Source organism: Neomonachus schauinslandi, chromosome 3 (genome assembly GCF_002201575.2).
Source record: "Neomonachus schauinslandi chromosome 3, ASM220157v2, whole genome shotgun sequence".
NCBI classification, from domain to species: Eukaryota; Metazoa; Chordata; class Mammalia; order Carnivora; family Phocidae; genus Neomonachus; species Neomonachus schauinslandi.
This window is the reverse complement of record NC_058405.1, coordinates 71,598,200-71,619,170: the sequence shown is the minus strand read 5'-3', so window position 1 is coordinate 71,619,170 and position 20,971 is coordinate 71,598,200. Positions and strand designations below refer to the sequence as shown.

Genomic DNA, 20,971 nt, shown 5'->3' with positions numbered 1-20,971 from the left:
GAGGAAGAATGCAGAATGAACTCACTCCAAGCACTTTACTAAATAAGCTCTGAAAGGAGAAGAAAAGAAAAGGACATCTCAGGTCTACAACGGCTTCTGGCACTACCGGGGATAGCCTCCCACATCCCTGCCGGCAAGGATCCAGTTTTCCTGTCTTTGGGAAAGAGCACCTGGTAACCCTGCACCCTTGTTCCTGACACTGACACAGCTGCCAACAGCCTCATAAACAAGGGGGGATCCTCCCTATGAAGTAGGAGCCATGGGGAGGCCGCCCCTCCTTCTTATTTCAAGGCCGCCGGCTCGAAGATGCTTCCCTGTGGCAAAGGTCATGGGCCATATCCCCCACAAAGTCCCTCTGATGAAGGATGACTCTGATTATGGGTGCATTCTTAGTATAGCTGTATTTGAAACTAAGAATTTGAATGGCCCAGAGGACCCTAAGAATGTGAGACGGAGGGAGAAACGTCAGGTGAGGTTCTTTTATAAACATACCCGCCTGAAAAAATTTTACCTCCATTTTTTTTAATGCACAAAACGGTGACAATAACAATGAAGTGCCCAAACTTGGTGAACTTGTTACTGTAATCAAAAAATAACTGGAGCAATAGCTTTTAACTATTTTAATAGTAGAATCCTTCTTTCCCATACCGCCTCTTAGGCTGAATCCAAATGTGAGAATCAGATAAAACTGGAGCCACTCTGACACAGAGAGACGGGAGACACTGCGCCCTTGGGGCTCGACCTGACCGTCCCCAGCCCTCCCTGCCTGGCTCCTGGGCCCCCTCAGGACTCTGGGGCTCCAAGGACCCGCCTGAAATACACCAACCTATAGCAGATCACTACAGCTCCTGAACCCAAGAAGAAGCTACAGGAGAATCCCTAAGTAAAAGAGGGAAAAGCCAAGGAATGAGGGGGTAGGAGCAGGGGGAAAGCTTGAGAGCAGGAAGGAAACTGGAGCCAGCCCTTGACCTTGAGAAGCGCAAAGGTTCCAAGAGTCAAAGGCAGAACCGCAGCACAGTGCCTCGGTGCGAGCGCACTGCACACCAGCACGGACGGCCCAGGAGCCCCGGCCCAGAGGGGGTCCCGCCAAGCGCTGCACACCACGCCACATCCCAGCATCTACACCAGGAGTGAGGGGCAGGCTTCGGCAGATCTCTCCACAGCATGCCCTGGGGGCCTGTGTTCAGAAGCCTTGCCATCTGTAGGGTATTGCAAGTTCTGTTTGAAGGAAATGTAGAAATTCAATAAAACCACAAAAGCAAAGAGGCGTGCCTGTCTTCTGTTGAGTGGATGGGCCTGAAGAGCTAGATGACTCTAAAAAGGCAGAGTAGTTATAAGCTTTGGAAGACAATGATGTAGGGTGGAGCTGTGCATTAACCTATCAAGTCAACAGCCCACAGAAGGACTAAATGGACAATACATTCTAGCACCCAGGAGACCATCCTGCTGGGGTGCAGGTGGGCAGACTGTACCTGGAATGGGACGTGAGAACTCGTCACCTCGTCACCTGAGGATCACCTGGGTCCTGGAACAAAGACGTCTCAGGAGGCACGAGACGGGAGCTTCTGGCTCCTGGAAAGCAAAGAAGAGACATTAGGCCCCATCAGTTTGGTTCCCAGAACCTCCACACCTGTGGCTGCGACAGGGAGGGATGATTCCATCCAGCTCAGCGTCAGGAAGTACACCCCACCTTCCGAAGACGAATGGCCTGAGTGGCTGGGAAGGTGAGGGTCCGACCACGGGGACTGAGCAGGCATGCAGCGAAGCACCACTGGGCAGGGAACAAGACAGGAAGCTGGACGAGATGGCCTTCAAGCCATTGATCCTACCACGTTACCTCCATCAATGATGATCCTATCTCAAACAAGAATAGTATCAAAGCATCACCCAGACAGGCTACTTCCACAGATCTAGGACACAGAGGTAGGTGAGTAAAAGCTCTGAGGCCCTCGCTAGGAGCCGTGAGGGGAGTGAATCCCCCCTCTGACAATGGCATTGAGAACTGAGACCAGCAGAGGCAGACAGCCTTAGCTGGGTCCTTCAGGAAATAGTCGGACACCATCTGTGAATGGCCATTTTGCAAAGGACTCTCCTGGACCAGCTGTCAGATGGGCACAAGTATACTCCTGCCCTGTCCACATCAGGATGGGCCGGGGTGCTCTAAATGTGGGATGTGAGCTCTCGTGATGAGTCTAGGGGAGTGGCCTGCAGTCCCAGAAGGGATCGAGTGACTCGAGTCACCACTGTATGCAAGCGGAACAGTCACCTTCGCAGAGGGCGTTCTAGGAAGAAGCTCCTGGAGGAGCAGCATATAAAGTCCTTTGTTTCCTCCATCTTACCATTTCTACTTTGCACACACTCACATGCTCACCCAGGAGCTGGAGAGGTCTAATTAAGCCTCCTGAATATGATCTGCACTAATGTGAACCCAGAGAGGATTATCATTATGCCAAAGAGGCACATGAAGATGCTAATCAACACTGAGAGTTTCAGAACTTCAACAGCAGCAGACCGGATTTCCCACAACGGAAATCCGACTCCATCCTGACCCGCACATTCATTCTACATTAATACTTCATTCTTTGCCCCTTTCTGTTTTGAAAATGTCCCCCTCAAACCTACAGAAAGGTTAAATGAACATTTACGTGGTCTTCATCTACATTTACACCAATATTTAACACTTACCGTATCTGCTTTATCTTTATATAAATATAAACTGTTCTCACAAGCCACTTGAGAGTGAGCTATAATAGTTATCATGACACTTGACCTCTAAGTATTTTGGTAACTCCTAAAAATGACACTCTTCTATAGAACTGTAACGCCGTCATCACACCAAAGAAATTGAACACTCATTCAATAGCATCTCCAACACAGCCCAGGACCAAATGTCCAAAATTAACAACATATTGCTCATTCTCTATCATGTGCCAAGCACCACAAGGACACTGAGAGGGCCACAGCCCAACGGGGAGACAGACATACAGATGTATTACTGCGACAAGGGCACTAAGGGGGTGTGGCTCATATGCGAGTATCTCCGCAGAAGAGAAAGTAGTTGGCTCCACCTGGAGATTGAGAAAAGGCTTATGCAATGAAGTGATATTTAGAGGACGAGTCTAGCCAACATATACAGAGTAGGAACTGAATGTGAAAATGGAGAGGCTTGAATGTGACAGCCAGAATAAGTCCAAATCCCAATTCCAGGAACTTGTGAATATGTTAGGTTACATGGCGAGGAGGAATTAAGGTTGCCAAAGGAATAAAGATGCTAATCAGCTGACCTTGAGATATGAAGATTTTCCTGTGGCAAGTCTGATGGCATCAACGAGGGTCCCTATAAGATGGAAGAGGCAGGAGAATCAGTGTCAGAGGGATGCAATGTGAGAGAGACCCCATCAGCCATTACTGGCTTTGAATATGTCAGGGGACCAGGAGCCAAGGAAGGCAGGCAGCCTCTGGAAGCTGGGAAGGACAAGGAACCAGATTCTCTCTCAAGAGTCTTCAGAATGGAGCACATCCCTGCCAACACCCTGACTTGAGCCTGGTGAGACCTCTTTCGGACTTCTGACCTCCATCCAGAACTGCAGGACAATAAATATGTGTGGTTTTAAGCCAATGAAAAAACAAAACAAAACAAAACTGTAGAGGCTGGAAACAAGGCTGGAAACTGTCAAAGCTCTGGGAGATGGGGGCAAAGTCATCCAAGCCCTTGTGGCCAAGCCAAGAATACTGCGCTTTGTTCTTTGGGGAAGGAAGAGACAGCCAAAAGCCATGATCAGATCTCAATCTTAGGAAGAAAACTCTGGAATAAAAGGAGCAGAATCTAGAAGAAAAACAACTGATAATGTTTGGTGCCAATGATAAAGTTGAGCTTTCAAACAAAAAAAAACTTAGAAGTTTGGAAAACTTGCATCCGTCACCCAGAACTCGAAAGTTTCCCAAAACTTAAAGAGTTTTCAGATGACACTGGTGGTGATATTAACAAATGTGATTTTTAGAAAATAGTTACATGATAAAATCTGTCAACATCTGGAAGATCTGCGTAATTCAGTAAGACAGTAATTCACTGAAACAGAATCATACATGGACAAATGATTGATTCAAAGTACAAAATGGAATTTTTTTAAAAAGTACAAAACAGACCCATTTTCAAGTACAAAAAGTCCGTCAATACGGTTTCAGTTTCCACTGTGGAACCAACTACCTCCTTTCAAGTTTTTGTGCAGTATCAAAAAAGAATACCCATAATTATCCAAAAAGGCTACTGAAGTCCTCTTCCTTTTCCAAGGACCTATCTGAGGCCATAGTTTCTTTATATATTTCAACTAAAACAACACATCAAAACTGACCGATTCATAATCAGACATAAGAACCAAGATGCCTTCTATTAAGCTGAAACATTAAAGAGATTTGTAAATATGTAAAACAACTCTACTCTTACTATTTTTTTGTTGTTGTGGAAACTAGTTATTTTTCATAAAAATGTTGTTAACATAAAATGATTTACTGTTATTTTTAGATGGATTAGTACATAAATATTTGCAGTTGTTCTAAATTCTAGATTTGTAATATGATCAACACTGACACATACAGCCCACATAAGCAAAGCTCCTTCAAGTTCTCAGTAGTCTGTAATTACAGAGCACAAGGGGGTTCTGAGACCAAGCAGTTTGAGAACCCCTGCTTTATGGACCGTCCAGTCAAGTGAACACAGCCAAGCTGGATACAAGCTCATGTCACGAAAGCTGCTCTCCTGCTTCTTTGGGCGTGATGAAGCAGCCTACTCTGCTCACATTCTCCTGTCACGGTATACAAGCAGTTAATGCCCAACTCAGAAGTCCTGAAGAAAAGCATGCCATACATTAATCCAGGCTGAACTCATCAGGATTAATGGGATTGGAATGCATAGCAAATACATTCATTAGTACTGCTTTTCTTTAATCCAAGAATGTTCTAGCCGATTTATTCTATTTCTACAGATTTGACAACTCACTTTTTAAAAAAACAGAGTAATGAGAATGCTACATAAACTTCACACTTTAAGGACACGATTTCATGTATTTCATAAATATGGCAAGCAGCATTTCAACAGCACCCAGGGACGAGCTGGGCTCTGTGTAACGGCGGGACACCCAGCATCCAGACAGGGCGTGTGTATGCAAAATAACATGAAAACAGCAGCAAACGTGTTTCCACTGAGCAGTTTAGACATCAAAAGGAATCAGATCTTTTCACTAGGTACACTGATGAACCACTAAAAATGTTTTGCCATTTATTAAACACAATGCCTGCCCAACTTTTTGGCAACTTAAACAGCTGCTTTGCCTGTGAGTGTGTTTTGATTCTGTTCATTCCACAAAAGTTTCAGGTGCCAGATACAGTTCTAGAACCAAGAGATGCAGCAGTGACCTGGTTGGACGCAAATCCCCGACTTCCTGGAGTTTACATTCTATGACTGGAAACACCTCTTCGAAAAATAAGAATGGATGAAATGTCAACTGGAGGAAGCACGCTTCTGATCTCCTAAAGCAACTCCATGAGATACAGGATGAGCCCCAACAACACGAGTATGTGCTCCATCCCATGAGAAGGGCAGATGCTAGGGTTATTGTAAGGAATGAAGCTACAGGGAGCTCAGTTCAAGGTGGCTACGGGATCTCTGTCAGGTCTACTGACTCCAACCAAGATCTCTGGCAAGAACAGAGCTCCTTCGGGACGGCCGAGCGCCTATGGAAGGGCCAGGCCAGTTCCCAAGGGGACATGGAGGATGTCAGAATCCTGGCAGGGTAGCATTTGTAGTTTAAAAAAGCAAATCCTGATTAATTCTTTTCTTTGGCATGAATAGTTTTCAAATTTCAGGCTAAGATTTTTGTTGGTTAAAAGGGAGCACAGGCTAAGAGGCTGCCAAGTAGTTAAACGGACATCAATTTTCTGTTCCAGGGAAGAGGGGGAGGATGGAACGAAAGCCTGAGGTACCGAGAGGAGACTGCAACGTCCCCAGACCAGCAGGGCAGGCCTCCAGGCCTCACCAAAGGACCCAGCCCTACTCTCAGAGACACTCAGACTTCCATACCCTGCTCTGGGAGGAGCCTGGCGGGCGGGCACCGCAGGAACCGCATCAAGGACGGAACACGCCAGCAGCTGCACCTGCACCCCTCAAAGAAGAGCACGGGATATGGGAGAAGGCCCTGCTCTCCTTCCGCCTCCCAGTCTTAAAACTGCATTTTCGATCTACTCAGAAATGACCAGACCCTTATTGACTGAAATAATTCACTCCCAAGGGGCAGATCTGGAGGGTCCCAGAAACCACAATATTTTTACAGCTCACGTTCCCTTATGCTTCAATTGGACCCACATTTTCGGACTTGCACGGCTCCATGACTGCCTAACACATGCTCGCTTCCCAGCTTCTCAATGATAAGGAAGTGTCTTTTACCCCCTGGCTGTGGGCTTCACAGCTGCTACTCGGCAGTTTCCCAGGAAAACCCACACACTGGATTCCAGCGTCCACCTGAGAATGTGAATGCCTCACCTCTTCTTCCAACTTCCAAGCCCACCCAAATCCCACCTGTATTGGGGACCTATACCAGTTTCCGTCCCCTCCCTGAGACAGCAATAATGTTGAAGCATAAATGCTGTTTGAAAGACCACAGACTCCACATAGACATTTGTGGTTCTATAAAACTTATTAGGGGAAAAAATTACAAACTCTAAAGGAAATGTGGTCAAGGAAATAACAGCAAGATATTTATCCTACCCCCAATCCTTCAATAATTAAAATTACTCCAGCCATTCTGCACCAAGGAAAAGGCCACTGGGCTCACAATTTGATGATTCAACCTTCCTCTGAGATGCAAAATACTCCATGAAAAGGCCACAACATCCTTCTATGTTGTGTACTGCAACAGGCGAGTGAAGGCCGTTCTTCGCCATTGGCCTGTTTCTCCTGGTGATGCCCAGGGAAGAGGAGGAGTGGCAAGAGAAGCTGGGAGGGGCCGAGTCTGAGGTCACAGGGCAACAGTTCTCAATTAGGGCTGCTTCTGCTCCCGCCAAGGGGCATCTGGCAATGCCTGGAGACATTTGTGGTCACCCTCTGAGAGGGACGGTGGTGTTGCCATCTAGAGCTCAGAGGCCAGGAATGCTGCTCAACATCCTACAGTGCACGGGACGCCGTCCACAGCAGAGAAGTATCGACAGAGCACTGAGGTAGAGAAAGCCTGTCTTACTGTGGGAAACTCTAGACTGCCAAGTGTTCTACAGACTTTTTTAGTGAACTGGTTTAAGAATTGTTTTTTGTTTTGTTTTGTTTTGTTTTAAAAGCTTCAAATAATGTCTGCAAACAAGCATGTATTCACTGGAAAGCAAAACCTTGTCACTACATTGCTGGAGAACCCTCCATTGTCCTGAAACCAGGACTGAGAATAACTAAGAGGCAAAGCAGAAGACAGGGAAGAGTAAACAAGTAAAAAAACGTAGTGTGACTAAGACATGCTCCACTTATTAATCTGAGTTCTCATGTCTGAGGGTGAGTCGGTATCTTGTAGAAGGCTTGAGACCCAGGTGCCCTGCATGACTCTGCTTAGAAGGTGAAGGTCAAACCTGGAAAACCTGGGATGGCCAGGCAGGAACCTGAGAGAGAAAGGAACCAACAGGCTGAGCCCTACTGTGCTCACAAGAGCAGCAGAGAGAATGCCTCATCCCCATTTCACAGGTCTTTCAGAGCAGGACCTCCACTGTGACAGAAAGATCCCGTTGCCACTGCATTAAATAGTCCTCTTGTGCAAAACACACTGTTTCAGTGTTTGAGTGGAAGGACATCTCTACTCTGTGGGCTCGGGCTCGGAGAAAGCACAGAGATGAGGCAGTGTTCAGCATATGAGGATGGCCACTTCTATCCCAGAAATGTTCTGCTCACCAAGGAGCCATGAACCTCTGTTTTTTCATGCCTGAGATTTGAAAAATGAAATCATAAATTCAAAGAGTTGGAAGGGACCAACTTGTCACCTAAGGAAGAAATCCTCCCAGGCTGTCATGGGAAAAGCTGATTGGGGCAGGAAGAAGAGGGGAGGAGGGAGGGAGGGCAGGTACAAAGAAGTGACTCTCCATGCTGCCACTTCCCTCCCTCCCTCTTTGGGGCTCTCACCAACCAGCCTCTGACTTCTGCCTCCGTTCAGGAGTAATAAATACGTATCTGAAGCCAGCCACACACCCCATGCCAATAACAGTAATAAGAATGGCTCACATTCCTATTAAATGGCTATTAGGAGGCAGCCCCTTGTAAGGCACTGTATGTGCATGACCTCATCTAACACTCAAACCAGGCCTTGAAGTTTATGCAGCTGTTATACCCATTTTACTTATGGCAAGCCAGCCGTGTAAAGTAGTTATAAAGCCGAACCTTGGTTCAAACCACGGCGCATCTGACTCTTAAAGCCACTCGGATGCTCCATTATTTTTAATGCTACTGAAACTCTACATGAGAGTATAATAGGACCCCAAGGCAGTGGGCCATGATATAATTACAGTAAAACTTTAATCAGACACACGGAGGATCCTCCCACTCAGCAAATGCAGTGAGATGAGAGGGAGCAAGGAGGTATAGATAGGTCTTCAAGGTGACTTTGGTTCCAATCTCTGCTCAACCACTGACCAGCTCAATGAGCTGGGGCAAATGGTTCTGAATCTGTTTCCTCACTTCTCCAAAAAGGAAACTACTGTTAAGCTCATGGAATTGTTTTGTTTTTTTTAAAAGATTTTATTTATTTGACAGAGAGAGAGAGAGACAGTGAGAGAGGGAACACAAGCAGGGGAAGTAGGAGAGGGAGAAGCAGGTTCTCTGCCGAGCAGGGAGCCTGATACGGGGCTCGATCCCAGGACCACCTGAGCCGAAGGCAGATGCTTAACGACTGAGCCACCCAGGTGCCCTGCTCATGGAATTGTTTAAAAGTAGTAATAAATTGAGATTATGCATATAAATATATCCTGCACTTTTTATAGTAAATACATTCCTAGGAGACTGTCCCTGAATAAGTGATAGCATTTCAGAAATACTCTGCCTTGGGGCGCCTGGGTGGCTCAGTCGTTAAGCGTCTGCCTTTGGCTCAGGTCATGATCTCAGGGTCCTGGGATCGAGCCCCGCATCAGGCTCCCTGCTCAGCGGGGAGTCTGCTTCTCCCTCCCTTCTATTGCTCCTCCTGCTTGTGCTATCTCGCTCTCTCTGTCAAATAAATAAAATCTTAAAAAAAAAAAAAAAAAAGGAAGAAAGAAAGAAATACTCCGCCTTCATTTCATCCTGTTCTGCAAATGCACTGGCTCCTGGTTGGCGTTTTGAAATTTCTCCACCAAATAGCTAGTGAGCCAGACAAATAGATAAATGCAGCCAGGGGGAGCTGCTATTTTAAGAAATTCTCCAGTTGAAGTGAACAATTGTTTGATGTGTGAATAATCAGCTCTTAATTACATGGTTTGTCAATATTTCAAAAGAATTATCTCACTAACAAGCTGCAGGGGTAGACTTGTGGCACCTACCCTGACTTCGGACATTTGATGTTTCTCTCTGCCAGTAACTGAACCCAAAGAGTTTAATAAAATACAGTCATTGCCAGTGAGGAAGTGGCGTATTATTGAAAAAAGAGGTACTCATGAAACGTACAAATACAATACAAAAACCACAGGGTGTTCTCCAAATGAGCAGCAGAGAAAGGAGACATGGGAGAATTTCAGAGCAAAAGACCCAGGATGGAAGGATCAGGGGAGGCAGCGGCCAAGGTGAAGGTTTGGCGAGGCTGAGAGAGGAAGGTAGGCACTCCCCATGGAAATCAGAGCAACATGGAAATCTGGAGGTGCGGAACAGCACAAGGGGGTCCCGAGAGGGCAAGGGGGCCAGCCTGCCAGGGCACGGACAGAAGGGAAGTCGGGGCTCTGCTGTCCAGTCTACGCAAACCTTCTCCAAGATCTCTTCTTGCTCTATGATGGATCCCCCCAAAAACACACACACATATTTGGACCCTACACTGGTACATTCTCCTGAGACTCAGTAAATGTAACACATGATCCCTTATATTCAGGACTCTCTTAGGCCACCTGTAAGGGCCCAGTCAGGAAAATAAGCCTCTTGTACTCATGCTGTGTGTCCTGGAGAGGTGTCTGGGAAGGATGGTGTCACTCCAAGACACCCAGTGGGCTCCCCCAGAGAATGCTGGCAGTAGTCCACCTTCTCTAGTTCCCCTCCTCCCAGTTCTTGGGCAGCCTCTTCAAGTTACCCACCTCCTCCCTACTGCTGCTCTTAACCAACATTTTTTTACAGCAGTAGCATCTGGTGCACCTGGATGGCGCAGTTGGTTAAGCTTCTGACTCTTGGTTTTGGCTCAGGTCGTGATCTCAGGGTTGTGGGATAGAGCCCCAGTGGGCTCCATGCTCAGCACAGAGTCTGCTTGGGTTTCTCATTCTCTTTGCCCCTCCCCACCTCACTCTCTCTCTAAAATAAATAAATAAATCTTTAAAAGAAATAAGAAAGAAAGCAGTAGCATCCATGCAGACAGACCCTATGGTTTTGGGCCAAGGACCCTTCACCTATGCTAGCTCTCGAAAGGCAGTGACTTGGCTTTTCACTAACCCGTCCCTTTGTCAAGTCAAAGTTAAAGTTACTTCTCTTTTCTGGGGGCCAAGAGACAGTGCTGATTGTTTCATAAAAACCTATGGGGAGGGATGCAGTGATGGTTGCACAACAACGTGAATGTACTTAATGCCGCTGAAATGTACGCTTCAAAATGTACAATAAAAATACAGTTTTTTTTAAAAACTAAGAAAATTCCTCAAAAAACTGAACATACGTTCCTTATGACCCAGCAACTCACTCCTAGATATATAACCAAGATAAATGAAAACACATATCCACACAAAAACTTGTACACAAATGTTCACAGCAACATGATTGAGAATAGCCAAAAAGTGGTTCAACAACCCTAATGTCCACTAAGTGATGAATAAATCAAATGCAAAATATCTATACAATGGAGTATTATTCAGCCATATGAAGGAGTGAAACGGGGACACATGCTACCATGCAGATGAACCTTGAAAACGGCACGCTAGGTGAAAGACGCCAGTCACAAGAGGCCACATATTGTGTTATTCCGTTTACATGAAATGTCTCAAATAAAGACAGAATGTGCATTAATGGTTGCCCAGGGCTGGGACGGGGATGGAGGAGGGGATGGGGAGTGGCTGTTAATGCATACAGGCTTCCTTTTAGCGGTGATGAAAATGTTCTAAAATTGTGCGAATGGTTGCTTAACTGTGGATATAATAAAAACCACTGAATTTATACTTTAAATGGATTAACTTTATGGTATTAAATTGTATTCAATAAAGCTGTTAAAAAAAATTTAAAGCTAAGAGGAGCCCAATCCACCAGAGACTGCGGCACGGTTTTCTATGAACGGTGCCAGGGCAGACTCCAGAATTTCTGTGCAAGTCCCGTGTAACAGCAACACTTTGTCCACATACTTTAACTCCACCTCAAGTCAAAATCTACCACCTCCCCCCACCCAGAAATCAATAATTATAGCGCTGGTTGCAGCTGGTAAGGGGAGCTCCACGTCCTTACACAAGCCGCTTATTATATGGAACATTTTGCTGTGAGCGCTTCACCAGTGTGAAATTATGTCCTATTTAACACACCCTCCCTGCAAGTACTGGGTCTTTCTCGTTCTGTTCCACTGTAAACGTAAGCTCCAGGTGTAACACAGCGCTTAGATACTTCATCATGACAGGGCACAGAATAATAAAATTGAGCAAGAGTGCAGTCCGTTAAATAATATACTTAGTTAAGCTTTGAGCTCCAATGGGATACAGGGGAAACGCCTCTCACTCTGTGCGTAGGTGGCCCGGATCTCAGAGAACATGGGAAGGCTTTTACTTCTTGATCAGAAGTAAAAGATCATCAGGCAGTAAAAAAAACCCAGTAAGGTCTCTCAGCACTAGCACAGAACTTCCAAAGATCATCAACGTGTGCTACCAGGACAGATAAATCACCAGTGAGGCAGGGAAAAGACATGTCCAACTTGGGGAGCTGGAAAGAAAAATGTACGGGAAACAAATTTCGGGATACTTTCTGCACTGAATGTTCGGAATGCTCATGAGGCTTGGTGGCAGTCCTTTGTTTGCCTGGGCACACCTGACAAGTGAGTTCATACTACTCTCCTGGGCATTTACAAGCCCTGGGTACAACTCACTGCAGGCAGGTGTCAGCCCGCCCCTATCCTCCCGAGGACGTGTCCCCGACCCTGCGGCAGCTCTAAAGAAGCCTATGAAGACAAATGATGTGGCCAGGAGAGTGGCCCAGGTCCAAGAAAGTGGGGCCTGCCTGCGCCAGCCCAGTGATTACCAAAGGGAATTAAGCAAGCACTTGCAAGCCTTGGCCTCTGAATTTCCGTACTTCGATAGACTTAATTTGTTCTCCTGGGGCTAAATAGCTGGCTGTGTTGCTGCAATTCTATATAGGAACAGTGACGGAAACTGAAAGTGCAGGGAGTAAGTTACGACTCCAAAGGGCTCCCACCTTTCACCCCGGCAGAGAGGGGAGCAAGGTGGGTGGGGCACCAGACACACCTGCCATGTATATCAGTCGGGGCTCAACTGAAAAATGGCTCTGTCCTCTTGTTTTCTCCCATTAACTTACACAAAATTTCTTCTTGAGGCACTTCTTGAGAACATTTTCATCTATGTAAAATAGTTCCCAAATAAGAAATCATCAAGAAATGCCAGCGCCAGCAAAGAGTCCCAAGACAATCTAATACATTCCAAACCCATCTATTCTCACACCCCCTTCCTGAGTTTTTGCTGTATCTTTGTAGCACGCGTACTGTTCTTTATAATATCCTTCCTTAAAGGAATCCTCCTCTTCCGTAATTTAATTATTTTTTGTAGAAAGCTTTGTATTACTCGCAAATGGACCACCAAAATGATCTGAACTCAAATATTAAACTCAGCTCCATTACCCAATGGATGTGCCGTCTGTTTCCTGCAGGGACCCTGACGGCTACAGTCATATGGGTGGTGAGCTCCAGACTATTTAGATAACAATGTTTGTGCACTCCCTGAAACTGCACACAGGGCACACACACTGTGCTTAGGGAAACAGAGACCCAGTCCATGAGTTGGCAAACTATGGTGTGTGGCCCACTTTTGTATTGATCCCCAGTTAAAAGTGGATTTTGCAGTTAAATTTTCTTTTTTTTTTTTTTTTAAAGGAGGAGGAGAAAAAAGAGGAAGAGAAAGATTATTATTCAAAATACCACATCTGGCCCCAAAAGCCTAACACATTTGCTACCTGCTCTCTATAGATCAGTTTGCTAAGCCCTGATCTAACCCATCCCTTTATTTGACCAGTGAGGCAACCCAAATCCAAACACACTGAATGACTTAGAAGCGCTTGCATGCAGGACTTCAGGATTCTAAGTAACTGAAGGAATTTTACCAAAGAAGCCATCAGTTTAAATGCTTTCAAAATGGGCCTCTGTCCAATCATTTGAACCACATTTTAAGAACTGAGTCTTATCTAAAGCAAACCAAAAGGTGAGGATACACAACTCACCTAAATGGTCTTCGTCCTCCAACGCTTGAAGTCACCTCCTCTTCTTTTTGCCCCCGAGCCACCCTCCACCCTCCTCACTACATACTGGGAGCCCACCTATGTGCACCCTGAGCTCTCTGGGGCCAGCAGGAGGAGACAGGCTCTGTGACGGAAGATACCCCCCCACAGCTGTGGTCACCAAACCCTCCTTTGTCTCTCCAGGCCTAGGGTGCTGGGCCCCTCAGGGCCCCCTGGCAACCCCAGGCCACTAACACAGTCAGACCACCCCTAACCCTGGCCCTGCCTCTGTAAACAGTTGCTTTACTCAACTCACCGCCAATACTGAGCTTGAGAGTGCCATCTGTTCCCTGCAGGGGCCCTGATGATTCCAGCCTTAGGGGCAGTGAGCTCTGGACGTCTGCAGCTGCTTCTGCCACCTCGGGAATGTGGGCAGTCCAGGCCCACTCTGAATACAAAGCCTCTACTATGGAACTGCACAGCTGGACGGCGCCTGGACCACCTGATGATCCACCCTCTTCCTCCAAAGTGAGCCGCTCCTGAGCTGCCCGAGACCTCGCGTGGTCTCAAAAACGCCCAGAGAGATTCTAGTGATTAGTTATAACAACACACCACGTTATAAAAAGGCTTTTTTTTTTTAAGTCTTCAACTTAATTTAATAAAATCTGAGCAGCTGGTATGTCACAGACACTGTGCTTGGTGTTTCCAACGAACAGATCAACAATCAATCCTCATGTTATAAATGAGAAAACTGAGCCTCAGAGAGAGTCTGTGGTGCTTGTCAGAGCTCTAAGTGGTTGTGCAGGAGTCACCCCAAACCCTCTTCATTCGGCCAAGTCCCCACCTGAAGCCACCTCTGTGGCTGACCAGCAATACCCCCTGCCCACCCCCCCACCCATGGTGCCCTTGCCAACAACACAGCAAGGCCACCCTCTAGTCTACCCACAGCCAGCCCCATCACATTATACAAATCAGGAAACAAGAAGGAGAAGGCCAGGGCCAGGCACAGAAAGTTTCCTGAAGTAACAGGGAAGCTCCCTCACAGGCTCATGCACATCATCATATTACCTGGACCGGCCAGCAAAGCAAACTATCTAGTACCTCCTACCTGACCGCGAATCCCTAGGCAGGTGCATTCGCCATGTCTTTACGGCATAAAATGAAATGGCTGCTGTGGGCAGTGGTCCCTCTTCTGAACGTTCTCTGTCCATGAACTTGGCGTGGAAGAGAATACCAGGGCTCCCTGCACCTGGGTGGGAAGGCCTGGGAAGGCCTGGCAACTCCTATCAAGCTCCATTATTGATTTTAAGGCATACTGAGTGGGGAAAAATTTTTTCCTATGTCCCATTTTATACCTGCTCACTGATCTGAGGAATCAGAAGCCCTGCCTGACCTTGGCTGTGCAATCATGGGCAAGTCATTTGACTTCTGTTTCACCTGAAAACTGGGATAAGGGCACTGCTTACCTCACCTACACCTCACCCCATCCCTGCCTTCTCCCTACTGTGAGAATCAAGGAACAGAGAGGTGAGGTAGAAATTAAAATCTCACATAAGACTGGATTCCATTTTTTCCCTCTGCGAGATACGGATAATGGTAATCATCGCTACTTCAGAGTTTGGGAGAGGCTCAAATGAATTAATATGTGCAACGCACTTAAAGAGCACCTAGCACATAGTAAGAGCTCTATGTTTGCTATTATTTTTATTAGCTTCTTAATTTACAAGAGATCTTATTAATAGCCAACCCATGAAGTGAATGTGAAGATTAAGTACTCAAAATAACTGCACTTTTATAATATGAAGGTATTCAGTCATTGACAAGGCACTAGACAAATATGTAGCTGAAAACATAAAAGTAAGGTGATTGTCTGATTTCTTTTTTTTTTTTAAGATTTTATTTATTTATTTGACAGAGAGAGAGAGACAGCGAGAGAGGGAACAGGAGCAGGCGGAGTGGGAGAGGGAGAAGCAGGCTTCCCGCCGAGCAGGGAGCCCGATGTGGGGCTCGATCTCAGCACCCTGGGATCATGACCTGAGCCGAAGGCAGATGCTCAACGACTGAGCCACCCAGGTGCCCCTGATTTATTTCTATCTACCCTAATTCAGATGGTAAAAGACTTCAGGGCTGTTGCCTAGAGATCTTAAAATTGGCTTAAAGCTATTAAAAAGATAAACATGACCAACGGATATAAGGTACATGAATTTTATATAAACAATGTAATTAATAATGACTGAGTTTTTAGCCACTAATTTTTATTCTAGAAGACTGAAATATCCTGGTTTCTGTAGCACTAAGACGGATGTCCTCTGCAGAGCGTGTGACCACAGTAACAGTGACCGCAGCCATCCTAGCTCCCAGTGTGTCATTCAGGCTCTGGGAAACGCTCGGTGAGCACTCCTTTAAGAGTCAGCAGGTCATCTGGAGCAGGCTGAGGGTCCCTCCCCCAGATGACACCAGGCCACCCAGAGACCTTTTCATCAGTTTGGCTCCTGGGCCAAATCTGGAAATTTTCGCTTTCATTTAGAAAAAGAAAACATTCTGCTTTACCTGCTCTACCACAGGGGCGGCTCCTCTGATTTCTTCCACTCTGAACTCAGGCGGGGAAAGAACGCCCAGTCAAGAGGCCGCTTTCCTCCTTCCAGGAGGTCTGGACGTTCACAAAGCCCAGTTATTTGTTTTGCCGAACTGTGTATACATTGAATGGAAATGTTTGTTTTCCATGTCCCACTTTACGTCTCTAAAGACAAATGATTAAAGAATTATTTCAGGGGCATTTTTTTTTTTTGCTCATCCCTCCAACCTGGTCATATCAAGCAGCCTCACTTCCTGCCTTTTAACTCACATTCTGTCGGCGTACCATCCACTCTTCTTTGTTGACCTTTACGCGTACAATGTTGCTTCAAAACCCTTCTTCAAAGAAAAGGTCAAAGTGAAATGTGGCTGGGACGGTTGCCAGCCGGCCAGCAGCCAGGCAGGCACCGGCTCCCAGCGCTGAGGTTACCTGTGGGCGGTGTGACCAGGTGCCGAAGGCAGGTGAGGAGGCCCACGGCTGGCCCGGCGGCTCTCCTGCTGGGGCACACTCATGCCCTGAGAAGTCCTGTCCTCCAGCCCAGGCCCAGGCCCTTCATGCAGGAGGCACTTCCTGAGCATTGTGCTGCTTGTGCACTCTGTGAGGAACTGCAGGGCGCGGAGAAAGCTACGGGGTCCCTGCCCTTGGGGGGCTTGTCATTTAACAGGGGAGAAAGGAAATACGGAAAAACGTACCAAGAGAACACGCAGGAGGATTTCCGAAGGGCTGGGAAGCCAAAAGTCACCACTGCTGAGGTCACTACCAAGGGAGTGGGACTAGAAAGGAAGAGGCATGTGCCAGAGGGGAAGGGAGGGTCAACAGGACGCAATAAACGACTATTAGAGGCAGGGGATGACAGCAAGTCAAAGTGAACTCTAAAACCTCAAGCCTGCTTGACAGGGAGACAGAGGATTCCTCAAGAAGTGATGTCAAGAAAAACACATTTGGGTGGCGAATCCCGAGTCTGGGTTTGGAAGCACCGGGACTGAGGTGAGGGTGAGGCCCACGCGAGGCGCCGTTGCCCCGACCATTTGAGCCCACCAGTCTCTCTCTGCCCCGTTCGTAATATACCAACAGGTTAGAAGCCTGTAAGAGAAGATAGCACTATGGTAGACCAAACAGACCATCTAGAGAGAATTAACATGAACACACAACGGACAGAGGCCAATTCGGTGTATAAAACTTCAACTCTGCAAAATGTGATCTAGGATAGATCTTCCAGACTTGGAAGGAACAAGAGGCGCAGAACACACAGTGGCAGAAGCTACACTGAGTAAAGTCTGCTACGGATAAGGGCTGACGGATGCAGAAAACCTTTCCTGAAAATGGAAATGGAAAATAATTTACCCTGATGAGAACATTTTCAGAAAAAATGGAAAATTCAAGTGGTTTATCAGTGCTCCAAAAAACTTAACTGACTTAAACTGAAGTTCACTCAGGGAAATAGTTTCATCAACAATTTATATGTGATGATACTGTGTATATGAAAATGTGTATATTCACATAGTCAAAATACCCTCAGATCAAAACGGTGTGTCCAGCTGAGCCCACGGGACTGCCCGCAAGCAGCTGGGCGTGTGAGTCTGACATGGCGGCTCCGGATGGGGCTTCCCTGTGAGAGGGGCGTGCTGACAGGGACAGAGCTCCCTGGGAGACAACAAGGCCGGTAAGAGACTGTGGGGGAACATTCACATTCTGGGAGGCTAAGGAGGGAGTGAAGAGGAAAAGAACAGCTCCAGGAAGAGTCCACAAGTAGATGGACTCTCTGAAGGAAGGAGTGTGGCTCCATGCGTCTCCTTGCCGGCCACACCCTCACCCTTCAAAGGTGCCAGAGGCCACAACATGGAAGGTCTTGATGCTAGCTTGGCAGAGAGTTGCCAGGTCAAATATAGGAAACCCAGTTAATCTGAATTTCATGCAAACAAAGAATAAAGCCTTAGCGTAAGTATGTTCTAAATGTATCGTAATTGTGTCCTAAATCTGCCAACAAATACTTTTTAGTGTAAAACCAAAAAAGTTATGCTAGAAAAGCATCCATTGCTTATCTATAACTCAAATTTAACTAGGCATCCACTATTTTTATTTGATAAATCCGATAACCCTAGCTTGGTGCTGATGGCTCAGGCCTGAACACCTCACCCCCACCAAATACCCTCCTTGTCCACGGCCATCAAACTGCCTCTCTGCAAAGGCTCTTCCACAGTCCCCGCAGTGAGTGGTGACTCCCCCCTCACACACTGTGCATGGAGGGAGCCTCCTGCCACAGACCCAGAAAAAGAGAGAGTCTGCGGGAAAAGGGAACGACCAACCATATTAACTATTTCAGACAGACAACAGGGGTGAGGAATGATGACAGATCACTGAATCTAATTAGAAAAAGGGGCAACTGTGAGCAGTTTTGGTATAGTAGTAAGAGCTTAGTTTTCAGATCAAAGTAGGTGGGAAGAGCACGACATTCACTCTAGTTGGTTTCCTCATTAAAAAAAACAGGGTTCTCAGCCAACTGCTTGCATCTTCACAGTATCTGCAGGGAACCCCAAGGAATTATGCCCCGTAAAGGGCAAGCACTTTGGTAACTCGGTGCTAGCCCCTACAGGCACGCAAGCAATATTTGCTAAATGAATGAATTTTATACTTCTCAAAGAGCTTGTTTTAAAAATCTGAGATCTTATATGATTATCAAAAATGCAAGTCTGAGGTCAATTTTAACACTGCGTGGCAGTCACCACAGTAGCTAACAGTCTTTGCTCTTTCGTTTGTCCGCAGAGGGTTATTTGTGGTAGTAATCACAAGTATCTGTGCTGGGCCTAACCCAAACAAAGGAACAAAAACACCTGCTAACACATGAAGCACACATTAAGATTCACATAAATAAAGCAGAGAAGAAAGGCTACCACCTCCCAAACTAAAGTGAGTCTAGTTCAGAATGCATTTTTTTTCTATGCCCCTTTATGTAACTGCTGTAACTGTTCTTCAGCTATGGGAGCGCTTAATCAAACAAACATCTAAGAACAACACAATTTTCTTATTTAAACATAAAAGTATTTTCAACCCTGCACCAATTTCCCTTGATCTGTGCTGGAAGAAATCCCAGGGACGCCTTACCGAAATAATAAACTTAAAAAAAAAGGGGGTGGGGGCACATATATTTTTATATAAAGAATACTATATACTCCTTCTAACTTAGGATAAATCCACAGTATATTTTGAATTTTTAAAAAGAACCAACCCTTTATTTGCTTTGCTACTGTGGAACTTTCCACTCTGCTACAAGGCCCCAAATTAAGAAATTACAAACAAACTCGTGCCTGGACAAAGTGAAAGCTGTATTTAGCTTATGGACATGCTAATTCTTGGCATAAAACAAACACTCTATGCCTCTGCTGCTAGACTTCTAGGTATTTTATGACCGAGTTAAAAGACTTAAGCTGAAAGGGAGTTTATGTGCAGATTACAATCAAAGGTTTTTCGTACCAATGCCTGAAAGATTTAAATTCCAAATGGGGTCTATGTTCTCAGTACTAACTTTTTCAGAGTTGGTCCGAAGGGACAGACCTCTGTCCTGACATGGAGAACACCAGCACCAGCTCTGGCCGTCTGCCACTGCCTTGTAACTTCCAAAGAAGGACCCACAGCTCCTCACACAGAGCCGAAGATACACCTTGTAACTATTAATCGTCACCAAACATCATTAATGCTTAATGTTGCCTACTGCTCCCGTGAGTAAGAGCATAATCTCATGAGACTGGCAGAGGCAAGAAATAAAATGCATTCTGCAGGTAGAAAGAGCCACCAACCACCTCAGATACCTAAGACTGGCCAATTTTCTCACAGCTAGGAATTAGTTAATGCAACTGACCTGTTTCTCGGCGTCCCACATTCTCCCTGCTTTCCCAAGGCGGACATCAGCAGTACCACCTTCGAGTCAAACCCATACCTTGTGGCACTGAATAGTGTCCAAGTTGGAAGGGAGCTGAGATGTTCGGGGCTGTCTGCTGGACCTGCATTGATGGTCCTTACCTGTTCATTTGCTGAACAACCTTGGGAGAGGAGTATATATTGTGGTGAGCATTTCTGGACAACAAATGCACCATCTCCACCACCATTAGAAGGTAAACGGGAAACTGGGGAGTGATATACACAGGGAACGAACATCTCCCACCTGACTGCTAAGTATGGAGCTGCGAGCCGGGAGCACCGGTCGGCCACTCCCTGGGTTCTCAGATGCCCTGGAAGCTGGTGTCTGTCTGAACGATGAGCAGAGCAAGGCTTGGAGCAGGGCCCTGTGCCCAGTGGAGCCAGAGCCGAAACCCAGGTCTGTCGGGCACCAAGGCCCATCCAGGTAGCTCTAAGTCAGAGGAAGCCCTTGCCCTGTCTTGTAATGTCCATTGCAGTGGGTCTGCTTTGGTTAAAGGGACAGTGAACTTGACGGTCAGATGGGGCTGAAGGCTCCCCTTTCCCTGGGCCTCTTCTCTGAGGCCACCTCCCTCCAGGGCGGACCGCTCCTGATAGCCTCCCGGGCTTTCTACACAGCTCTGGCCAGTGGCCTGGGCGGGCTCCAGCTCTTAACTCCACACTCCCACCCAACGTGGTCAGGGTTAGCCGGAGCAGGGCGACTCACTCACTGGGCTCCCACATTTGGAGCCAAATGCACAAGCCAGTTACAAGCACCACACTGGGGGTGGGAGAGGGTGTGAAGGACACGGAGCAGCCGGAGAAGTGCGGACCAGGCACCAACTGCAGGGCCGCCGCTGCCTGTGTGGGCGAGGCCCTCTCAGGTCCCAGGGAAGGGAGCACAGGGT

At 46.7% G+C, this 20,971-nt stretch overlaps 1 protein-coding gene across 1 annotated transcript in view; it reads right to left on the bottom strand.

Annotated features, from left to right (window-relative positions):
* The window catches only part of SLC7A1 (solute carrier family 7 member 1), a 48,773-nt gene extending 47,261 nt beyond the window's left edge, over window positions 1–1,512 (bottom strand). Inside the window, exon 1 of the mRNA XM_021678265.1 lies at window positions 1,473–1,512. The gene's annotated coding sequence lies outside the window, so the exon portion shown is untranslated. The remainder of the gene's footprint in view (window positions 1–1,472) is intronic.
* Window positions 1,513–20,971: the final 19,459 nt, after the last annotated feature.